This window comes from Bison bison, unplaced genomic scaffold (genome assembly GCF_000754665.1).
Source record: "Bison bison bison isolate TAMUID 2011002044 unplaced genomic scaffold, Bison_UMD1.0 scf7180017864254, whole genome shotgun sequence".
NCBI lineage: Eukaryota > Metazoa > Chordata > Mammalia > Artiodactyla > Bovidae > Bison > Bison bison.
In genome coordinates, this window is record NW_011494826.1 from 7561645 (window position 1) to 7572710 (window position 11066).

The window sequence follows — 11066 nt, forward strand, 5'->3', positions numbered from 1 at the left end:
GCCGAAGAATAGACGCTTTTGAACTGTGGTGTTGGAGAAGACTCTTGAGAGTCCCTTGGACTGCAAGGAGATCCAACCAGTCCATTCTGAAGGAGATCAGCCCTGGGATTTCTTTGGAAGGAATGATGCTAAAGCTGAAACTCCAGTACTTTGGCCACCTCATGTGAAGAGTTGACTCATTGGAAAAGACCCTGATGCTGGGAGGGATTGGGGGCAGGAGGAGAAGGGGATGACAGAGGATGAGATGGCTGGATGGCATCACTGACTCCATGGATGTGAGTCTGGGTGAACTCCGGGAGTTGGTGATGGACAGGGAGGCCTGGCATGCTGCGATTCATGGAGTCGCAAAGAGTCAGACACGACTGCGCGACTGATCTGATCTGATCTGATCTCCAGGGGATCTTCCCAACCCAGGGATCAAACCTGGGTCTTCTGCATCACAGGTAAATTCTTTATTGTCTGAGTCACCAAGGAAGCCCCAATCTAGCCTAGGTTTATCAATGTCATTGATTAGATCAGCTAATTTTAAAAAATCTGTGTGTGTGTCACTCTGTTATGTGGAAAATTATCTTCATCTAATAACAGCCTCTAAATACACTACTAGACAAGCTGTCCCAGAATTCATGGAATATAAAAGATCACACACCAAAATGAAATGTTTGGATTACAAAGTTTATTAAATAGTCAACGTAAAGCATAATATGAGAAATGGGTTAGAAAGAAATCTATGGCAAGATAGGAAAATTGGGGTTGCCCCCAAGTGAGCTGACCAAATTATGCAATCAAGGATTTCTCTAATTTCTCCTTTGGAATAAACCCAGGGATGGACAGCCCATTCCCCAATCAGCACAGTGCTGACAATGATTCTTCCACTAGATGGCTTATCAAGTGTGGCAAAGTCAGGCACTTTGAAGTATATTAAGATTATAAAAAGAAGACTGCCTCTTACACCAGGCTGGGAAAATATTAGTTTAATGGGACCTCAGAAAACCCAGACCTCTATGAAAAGGCTCTCCCTGATATGGTTACCCTAAAGACTTGAAACTGAGTTTATTGGAGTCTCTGCATTTGTCAGTGGGAACACGGCTGACTTAATCTAGTAGACAAACCCGGGGGAAGGGAGTAGAGCCAATCACAAGCCTTCCACACTGTGTGTGTGCTCCGTTTCACATCCTCTACAACATGGCGCTTCTCTCATAGCTCAGCTGGTAAAGAATCCACCTGCAATGCAGGAGACCCTGCTTCAATTCCTGGGTTGGGAAGATCCCCTGGAGAAGGGAAAGGCTACCCACTCCAGTATTCTGGCCTGGAGAATTCCACGGACTCTATAGCCCATGGGGTTGCAAAGAGTTGGACATGACTGAGCAACTTTCACCATCCACATGGAGGCAAGTACCCCCACTGCTGGCCCTCCCTCCTGCACACAAGGGTTGCCTACTTGGCCCTCTTATATTGTCTTCCTGTTACCCTTCTCCCAATTTGTCTCCTGCCAAAGTCCTACTCATCCTTCAGATGGCAGTTCAAATGTCGTTTCCTCTGGCAAGCTTTACTTGACTCCTACATATTAAGTGATACTTTCCTCCCCATCATTTATCACAAGTGTGAAAGTGAAAGTTGCTCAGTTGTGCCTGACCCTTTGTGAACCCGTGGACTAAACAGTCCATGGAATTCTCCAGGCCAGAATAGTGGGGTGGGTAGCCTTTCCCTTTTCCAGGGGGTATTCCCAACCCAGGGATAGAACCCAGGTCTCCCACATTGCAGGTGGATTCTTTACCAGCTGAGCCACAAGGGAAGCCCCTATCACAAGTGTAATTAAATTATTTAGCACTTGTCTCTTCCACTAACTTGTGAGCTATGTGAGAGCAGAAACTGACTAGTTAGTTCATTATTAAATTACTAACATTTGGCAGAGTCAGTGGTTAATAAAAATAACAGTTGAATGAAAAACTCTTGGTGCTGATATATTTTTGCTCATTTAAGTTAGGGCTGTTCTGTCTGCCTTCGTCTTTTCAATTCCCTTTATCCAAGGCTCAGATCCTCTCACACACATTCCAAAAAATGACCCTCTTATCTATTCCCTGATCCAAGTAGTAACTGGCATCACTGTATATGGGCTAACATCTCTCATGTAATTTGGAGCAAAGGAGCCTTGGAAAAGCAGGGCTCTCTGTTTAAAAATGAGGTGTTCAGAGTTCCGAGTGGCCCGAGGCTCTGGAATGAATAGGTCTTGTGTACTCCCAAAGCCCAGCAAGAAGGAATGGTGTAGCTGTGGGCAGCCATGAAGTGAGTTGTGTTCCTAGGTATGCTGCTGCTGTCACTGGGAGTAATGCTGGGAAAGCTGTTCCAGGGTGGGGCTGGCTGTTCTCTGCAATGTTGGGAACACAGGCTCCTCAGTGGTAGAATAGCTACACTCGACCTGTTTCAGTCACTTCCTCTCAGAGTACTTGCCTGCCTCTCATCCCACCAGAAACTCACTCATACACTCCTTAGCCCACCCCAAAGTCAGCTGCTTTGAAACTGAGTAAAGACGGTAAAGAATCTGCCTGCAATGCAGGAGACTGGGGTTCAATCCCTGGGTGGGGAAGATCCCCTGGAGAATGAAATAGCAACTCACGCCAGTATTCTTGCCTGGGAATCCCATGGACAGAGAAGCCTGGCGGGTACAGTTCGTGGGATTTCAAAGAGTCGGACACAACTGAGCAACGACCACGTTTACATGGGTGTGATTAGGAAACTGTGGCTGGAGCAAAGGAGCTGGAGGTAAGGACTGTCTCCCTCTTGTATTCTTTCTCTTTTTTCTGCATTGGATCTTCACTGTGGTGTGTAGGCTTTCTCTTGTTGTAGAGCATGGGCTCAGTCAGGTTGCAGGATGTCGGCCTCTCCAGTTGCCTTGAGCTGGGTTATTGCCCCGTGGCACATGGGATCTAATTCCCCACCAGGGATTGAACCTGCATCCCCTGCATTGGAAGGCACATTCTTAACTACCAGGGAATGTCCCAGGCCTTTTCCTGAAGTGCCAGATGCCTTGAATGGAGACCTGCATCACAGAGGGGAAAGAATGCAGCCAGGGGCACTCACAGAGCCGAATTTTACCCTGGGACTCAATGGGATAATGCAATTCAAGCCCTTCGGAGACTGTAGTGCTCAAAACATGGTAGCTATTTAACTATTAGGTAGGTGCTCCCTGGGTCTTCTCAGAGTCACCTGCGCCTCCTGCATCTGGACCATCACACTGGATGAAAACAGCCTGTTTACTTTTCTCTTTCCTCTGCTAGACTGTAACATGTAGAAAAAGTGCCTTCCAGGTTCCATGATACGTTCATATTTGTTGAGTGCCTATGACATCAAGCAGTAAGTTCTTTACCTGGATTACTTCATTTAATTCTTAAAACCCTGTGGAGGTAGGAATTATTGTTATCATCCAATGTGATATATCTTGTTCTAGTCACTAAATTGTGTCCAACAGTTTTGCAACCCTGTGGGCTGTAGCCCGCCAGGCTCCTCTAGACAGTGTATTAAAAAGGAGAGACATTACTTTGCTGACAAAGGTCTGGCTGGTCAAAGCTATGGTTTTTCCAGTAGTCATGTATGGATATGAGAATTGGGCTATAAAGAAATCTTGAGTGCTGAATAATTGATGCTTTTGAACTGTGGTGCTGGAGAAGACTCTAGAGAGTCCCTTGGACTGCAAGGAGAGCAAACTAGTCAATCCTAAAGGAAATCAGTCCTGGCGTTCATTGGAAGGACTGATTCTGAAGCTGAAACTCCAATACCTTGACCATCTGATGCGAAGAACTGACTCCTTGGAAAAGACCCTGATGCTGGGAAAGATTGAAGGCAGGAGGAGAAGGGGACAACAGGGGATGAGATGCTTGCATGGCATCACCAACTCGATGGACATGAGTTTGAGTAAGCTCTGAAGTTGGTGATGGACAAGCCTGGCATGCTGCAGTCCAGGCAGTTGCAAAGAGTCAGACATGACTGAACAACTGAACTGAACTAAACTAAGGTTCCTCTGTCCATGGCATTTCCCGGGTAAGAATACTGGAGTGGGTTGCCATTTCCTTCCTTAGGGGATCTTCCTGACCCAAGAATTGAACTTGGATCTCCTGCATCTCCAGCACTGGCAGGCAAATTCTTTACCACTGAGCCACCAGTAAGTGGTATATATGACTGGTCAGGTTCCAGAACCTGTGCTCTTTACGCAGTGCGAATACCACCTCATCCTCACTCTAAGTATGTTTTCCTCACTTTTCTCCATTTATCCCACCACCACCATGGAACATATCCTCCCAATCATCTCCTCCTGTGTGTGGGGACTGTCTTTAGGATTCTCTTTGTACTAACCTAACCCAATGCCTTGTATAATCGGATGCTTTACAATCACTTCTCCACTTGCCTCACGCTGGGTTTAGGTACCTGTTATGCTTTCACTAGACTGAGTGGACCACCGGACACTCTATGCTTTTGTGGGTTTTTTTGGCCACACTACAGCATATAGGATCTTAGTTCCTTGACCAGGGATCAAACCTCTGCCCTCTGCAGTGGAAAAGTAGTGACCTAACCACTGGACCACCAGGGAATTCCTGTGCTTTTGTGTTCTAATGACAACCATCTGTTTCCTAAAGCAACTGAGATTTTGTTATTAGGAAAAAATAAAACATTGACACTAGGTATGACCGTATGCTACTGATACATATCTGAATTCTGGCCCTTCTACCTTTCTCAGAGAGTCTGTGTGAAACTGGGGTTTCCTTTCAGTATTACGTGCTCAGGCTCCATATGCTTTAGCATATAAATTGTACATCCCAAAGAGTATTACATATCTTTGGTGCCAAATAAAATAGAATGAATACTCATGTATAGCCGTCACCCCTATCAATATAACAGTATCAGACTCTATCAAGTCCTTCATGTACACATCTCAATTGCCTCTCCTTCCAACCCTCCCCCTGGTAAACGCTAATATGCTTTTCATTAAACAGAGTATGAGTTGCTTGAGAGCAATAATTTTCTAACCAATAAGTCAGATGTGACCCCCACATACTTTGTTATGAAAGGTACTAGCAGCAAACGGATATTCAAACTTGAAGTATTTTGAGGTTTCACTTTCTATTCAAACATTTCATCAGATGTTTTCATGAGCTGTTTCCAGTTCTAACTTCACCACCACTGTGGCATAATAATGCACCAAGCACAGATGTGTCAACTAAATTGTGGTCAATGTGAAAAATTTATTTTTGCCACAGCGGGGGACATGTGCTTTTATGACAATGCTGTCAGAATGCTAAGCTAGGAAGATGCTGCAGGTGGTGAAGATCAGTATTCAAACCGCTCGTGTACCAGTACACCACCACCAAGGAGAAATGGTTTCCTCGACTCCAAGAACTTTGCCATGTAACCATGTGAGAAGACTTGAGAACTTGGTTGTGGCAGCAGACATTCTACTAACAGCTTGATGAAGACTAGTGTGGTAACACCTGAAGCCCTAAATCCTTACAGGAGAGCCACCAGTTTTGGTAGTCAGTGTGCCTCAAATAGCAAAAAATGGAAAACTATTACTCCTGCCAACTGTTACTATTACTTCAGATATTTCTGAAGTGGTTTAACACATTTTCATCATCTTGCCACTAATGTACCCTATGATAATAATTTCACTGTTCCCTCCCCTCCACTATCATTGTGAATTAGAAACACTCATATCAGCCCAGGACTGGAGATGAAATGCAATTCTGCCAGAGGTTTGCTGATGTTTGTATGCAGCAGCTAAAGAGCCCCTGAAATTGGACATAGTTTTCAGCATCACTCAGTTTGTGACAGGATTAAGTTAGGAAAGAACTTGGAGCTTTAAGGGAAATTGCTTCCAGAACGGGGTGGGGAAAAAAGACATCTGAGGCTATGAGGCAGAAACCTTTGGACAGATGCCCAGAAAAGTAGGAAGCCTATTCCCATCTCTCCTCAATATCTAGCATCTCTATTTAAAAAAGGCACAGCTTCCTGGTCTAGGATCAGAACGTGCTCTTTTTGTTGGGAATTTTTTGAAGGCAATTGTGGCTGCAATTGAGATATTGTTCTTTACTTTAATAAGATACAGTGTAAGTGGCACTCTAGATAATATATGTGAAGGAAAGGTCAATTCTATGCTGAAACATGTTTTTTTTAGGATGATTTTTTAATCTCAGGAAACAAACATGGAAAATCTCCATTTGCATTCCAGTAGTCAAGATAACCAAATAATTTATCCTTAAATCCAGACCCTTTTGAGAATGCAAGGAGTGTGCTATTAATAATTACACCTGGGCAACATACACCAGAGTTGTCTCAGGCAAACTGGCACGTATGACCACTTATAATGCATCCTTTGTGTTTAATAAACATACCATCACACTGTGTACATTTTAGCCTTCCTTCAAGTGTGACTGATTCTGATTTTACCAAGGTCTTTTAATTTCCCTGACTTCCCTGGTGGCTCAGACTGTAAAGTGTCTGCCTACAATGCAGGAGACCTGGGTTCAATCCCTGGGTAGGAAAGATCCCCTCGAGAAGGAAATGGCAACCCACTCCAACATTCTTGCCTCAAAAATCCCATGGACGGAGGAACCTAGTAGGCAACAGTCCATGGGGTCTCAAAGAGTCGGACACGACTGAGCAACTTTTATTTTTTCTTAGTTGCATGTGAGACCTAATTCTCTGACCAGGGATCGAACCCAGGCCCCCTGCATGGGAGCGGTCTTAGCCATTGAACCACCAGAGAAGTCCTGACAATCTGATTTTTTTAAAAAAAGCATTTATACAGATACTGTATATTATTAGATGTGTAATCTTTTAGTTATGTTAATACACTAAATAGAATCATTTGGCTAGAGGTAAGAATGTTCCATTTTTCCCTCTTGGTACTTTGGGTACTTTGAGCATTATCATCTGTTTTACAGATAAGGTAAATCAGCACAGGAGGCTAGTCAATTGCACCAAATCACACTGCCAGGCTGAGCTCAAGGCTAAAAGCTCTGTGCATGAATCCCCAGCAATTGTGCTGCTCACTGAATCATGAACAGCTGCACTCTAGAATTTGATCAGATTTCTATTACAGACTCACCAGAGGTGGAGACTTATTACCACCTTTCAGATGAAAAGTTTTGTGAGGTTTGTAAACAGGCTTTTCTTAGTTCAGGTCAATTGTCTTCATTCCCCTTCTATTAACAGGCCAAGATCCAGTCCTGATCGTTAGTCCTGTAGTTTGGTCTTTTTTTGTAAAGATTTCTTTGGGCATTCAAGAAGGGATCCAGGTATTCATTAAGTTTAGCACTTGGGATTTTTCTGTGTTGCAGTAACTAAGCAACAGTTAAGATGTTTTAACTTAGCATGTCCTGTATTGGCAAGTTTAAAAAAGAACCGTCAGGCCATACTTGGCAGAACCTCCCTTAGACTCTCCCACCCGCTGTACAGTTCCTGTACATCTTGGCTGCTCATCTACTACTAACAGAGACCTCTTTTGTCTCAGCCACTCTGACAGCCTTGTCCAAGCCTTTGCCGCTTGGGGGCAGCTGGATAACCAGTGTCTTCAATAATCGGTAGGGCTGACACTAGTGATTCGATCACCCAAAACCTTTTGTTAACAATTCTCACATCTGTATTTAACCTACTTTAAAATGCTACACCTCTGAGGATTATGTTTATGAAAATACAACTCAGTAAGTTAGCCGTTTAAGAACTGTGCTTATTTACCAAACTGCAAGGATATATATACATTTCAAACACTAGCTTTTTAAAGTATCTGATGAAACTCATTCAATGACATAAACTGTGTGAAAGGTATGAGAGTGAAAGTTAGTCACACAGTTGTGTCTGACTCTTTGCAACCCATGGACTATAGCCTTCCTGGCTTCTCTGGCCATGGAATCCTCCAGACAAGAATAGTGGATTGGGTTGCCATTTCCTTCTCCAGGGTTCTCCTTCTCCTTCTGCCATTTCCTTGACCTGGGGATCAAACCCAGGTCTCCTGCATTGCAGGCAGATTCTTTACCAACTGAGCCGCTAGGGAAGCCTATGTGAAAGGTTTGCTATGTAACACTCAATGTTATATGGATTTGACTTCCTAGGTATACAATTTTGGAAGCAGTGCTACAGCACTAAGCCAACCATGGCAGACACATGTAAGATGGAGAAGCTGTTCTTAGGAAAGCTGCATTTTGAAGCAAAGCAGAGCAGAGTAGGGAGAAGGCAATGGCACCCCACTCCAGTACTCTTGCCTGGAAAATCCCATGGACGGAGGAGCCTCGTAGGCTGCAGTCCATGGGGTTGCTAGGAGTCGGACACAACTTGAGAGACTTCACTTTCACGCATTGGAGAAGGAAATGGTAACCCACTCCAGTGTTCTTGCCTGGAGAATCCCAGGGACGGGCGAGCCTGGTGGGCTGCCGTCTCTGGGGTCGCACAGAGTCGGACACGACTGAAGCGACTTAGCAGCAGCAGCAGCAGAGCAGTAAAACTGCTATTGGTTACACCTGATTGTACTCAGTTCCATAACATACCAGGTTAGGCGATCTTTACCTCTTAGCTGTAGTTTCATTATCTATAAAATCGAAACTAAAAACTGACCTTTAGGTTTGTTGTAACTTTAAATTCCAGGTGTTAAGAATTCAGTGGTCCAAAGTATATAAAATGTACATTAGAGCTATCATTATCAGCTCCCAGGAAATGAAATTGGATAAGTAGGACAATACATGAAGCTTAGTTTGGCCTCTTTATCTAAAAAGTTAACCAGTTGAGTGTCTTCCTAACTCCCCACAGCTTTGGAATCTACTCAGTGGTGTCTTAAGGGGACAAGAACAGGTCACGATGTCCACTGAAAAAGGCAGAGGTCTAGACTGATAATCAAGGAACTGCATATATAAAGGTATCTGGTACTGGGTATGAGCAAGGTATAATCTAGTGGACACTCTAAGTCTTGATGCCATTCTCATGTAATTAGACCTTGGGGTTTACTTAACCTCTTTTAAAGATATTCTTACTCCTAAAAAAGGCTTTTTATCTGTCTTACAAAGCAAAAGCTTTTCTTGTGTGACACTAACACTTTAAGCATAGCTTAGAAATCTAGATGGAGATTCTACTGTAATCTGATCCCAGGTAATCTCAACTAGGAGATGTGGTCATCTAAAATAGCTTTAAAAATTTAAAAGGAGCCAAACTTTCTGTCCCCTCAAACACCTTATCTGTGTTATGAACCAAATTGTGCCCCCTTATTCCCCCAATCCATGTTTAAGTCATAAATTGCAATGTAATGGTTTATAGAGATGGGACCTTTACTTAAAGTGGGATTAGTATCCATTTAAGAGACAACTGAGAGCTTTCTTCTCTATGTGGGAGCAAACAGTGAGGAGCTGCCGGCCAGGAAGAGGCTCCCATCGAGTAACCGAATTAGCGGGCATCTTGATCACGGACTTCCTAATCTCCAGAACCCTAAGAATTTCTCGTTTGAGCCATCCAGTCTATGATCCTTTGTTACAGCAGCCCAAACTGACCTATAGTGGAATTGTGGAGCTGCTTTAGGGAAAGCAGAGAGGAACTAAGCTGAACCTGCTTTGTGTCTTCATTCCTGGAATCCCAGAGAATTAACACAAAAACCTGCCCCCATGAGAATAATCTTCAGATGCTGTAGGAACAAACTCCAGGAGGAGGACCAAATTCTCTTCCGGTATTAGAATTCTATTGCACTGCCTTGTCTAAAGTGTGCTTATATTAATAGTTAGGATTCTACTTTACTTTAGAGATCTGTTGCAAAGGGACTAGTGCTAACTTTTAACATGGTGATAAAAAAAAGAAACTGCTTGTGTCAGATATCCAGGCAAGAACGTGTTTGCCAAAGGAATTTCATTTCATGATGGGAAAACCTCCCAGCCCTGCTCCAGAGTGGTCTTATATTTCACTACCTATTTCACAGCTCCACTTTAAGTGGGTCCTTTTAGGAGATATGAGTTAAGACATCAAATGCAAATTTAAAAAAAAAATTCTTTTTGGGCCAAAGCAAAAAGCAGAAATCCTTTTCAAAAATAGAATATACCACAAATTATTTCACTCATTTATAGCCCCACTCATACTCGGTTTCAAGAAATGCTAGCAAATCCTCTGTGGACAGAGAACAGCAACTATATGCCAAGTTTAACAATGTGACCCTTACTGCAGGCACAGCAGTATCTTTTGTAGAGGAAAGGAGGGGTGTGTGGCAGCAGGGGCAGATAGGGAAGGCTCCCTGATTTCATGTGCACAGATAACCTGGTTACAAAGAATAGGCCAGCTTTAAAGGGAGGAGAGGAGATCCTCATGAGGGACACTGCGTTGCTGAAAGATGGGTTTGTGGAGAAGGCATTGTTCCCACGGAGCCTTCGTGAATGCAGGTCACATTGGGGGTTGGGGGGCAGGTGTCCCCTCAGGCTATTTTTCTTTCTTTATGACAACAAATTTGTAGTTAATTAGGTTCTGGACTTTTTCTGGGAAGCCCAGAATTGGGCCTAAAGATTAAAATAAGTGAAAAAACTGCGAAACCATGAAAATACATTAAAAAAAAAAGTTTTCAGGTATAATACACAAAAGCAAACAAGTTTATCTTAAAAAATATCAAGTATCACATCCATAGACTATCCCTAATTATAATTACGTCTTAAAGCAACATTTGTCTTTGTTTACAAATACAGCAGCAGGTGATAAAACCTAACATCTCCAACGGATTGCTTACAGTTTATAATACAAACAAATGTATATGTGGCAAATCACATTTTAGGCAGTTTAACTTAAAATGCATAGACAATTACATACATTAAATTTGTCATTACTAAATCAGTGAAAAAAATTACAATATCAAGGAAAAAATACAAAACCTTTATAGAGCACACATAAGAAGTCAAGTTTACTTAATGGCAACAAATCAGGATCTGCTTATCAGTGGCAGGCAGTGAAAGTGCCTTTATCCAGGGGAAAACTGAAGAGGCAAAACATCCCGTTACTTTGTGTGCTTGAATAGTTGCATCAACAAACACTACAGTCTTGAAAAGCATTTTCTTACTTAAAAA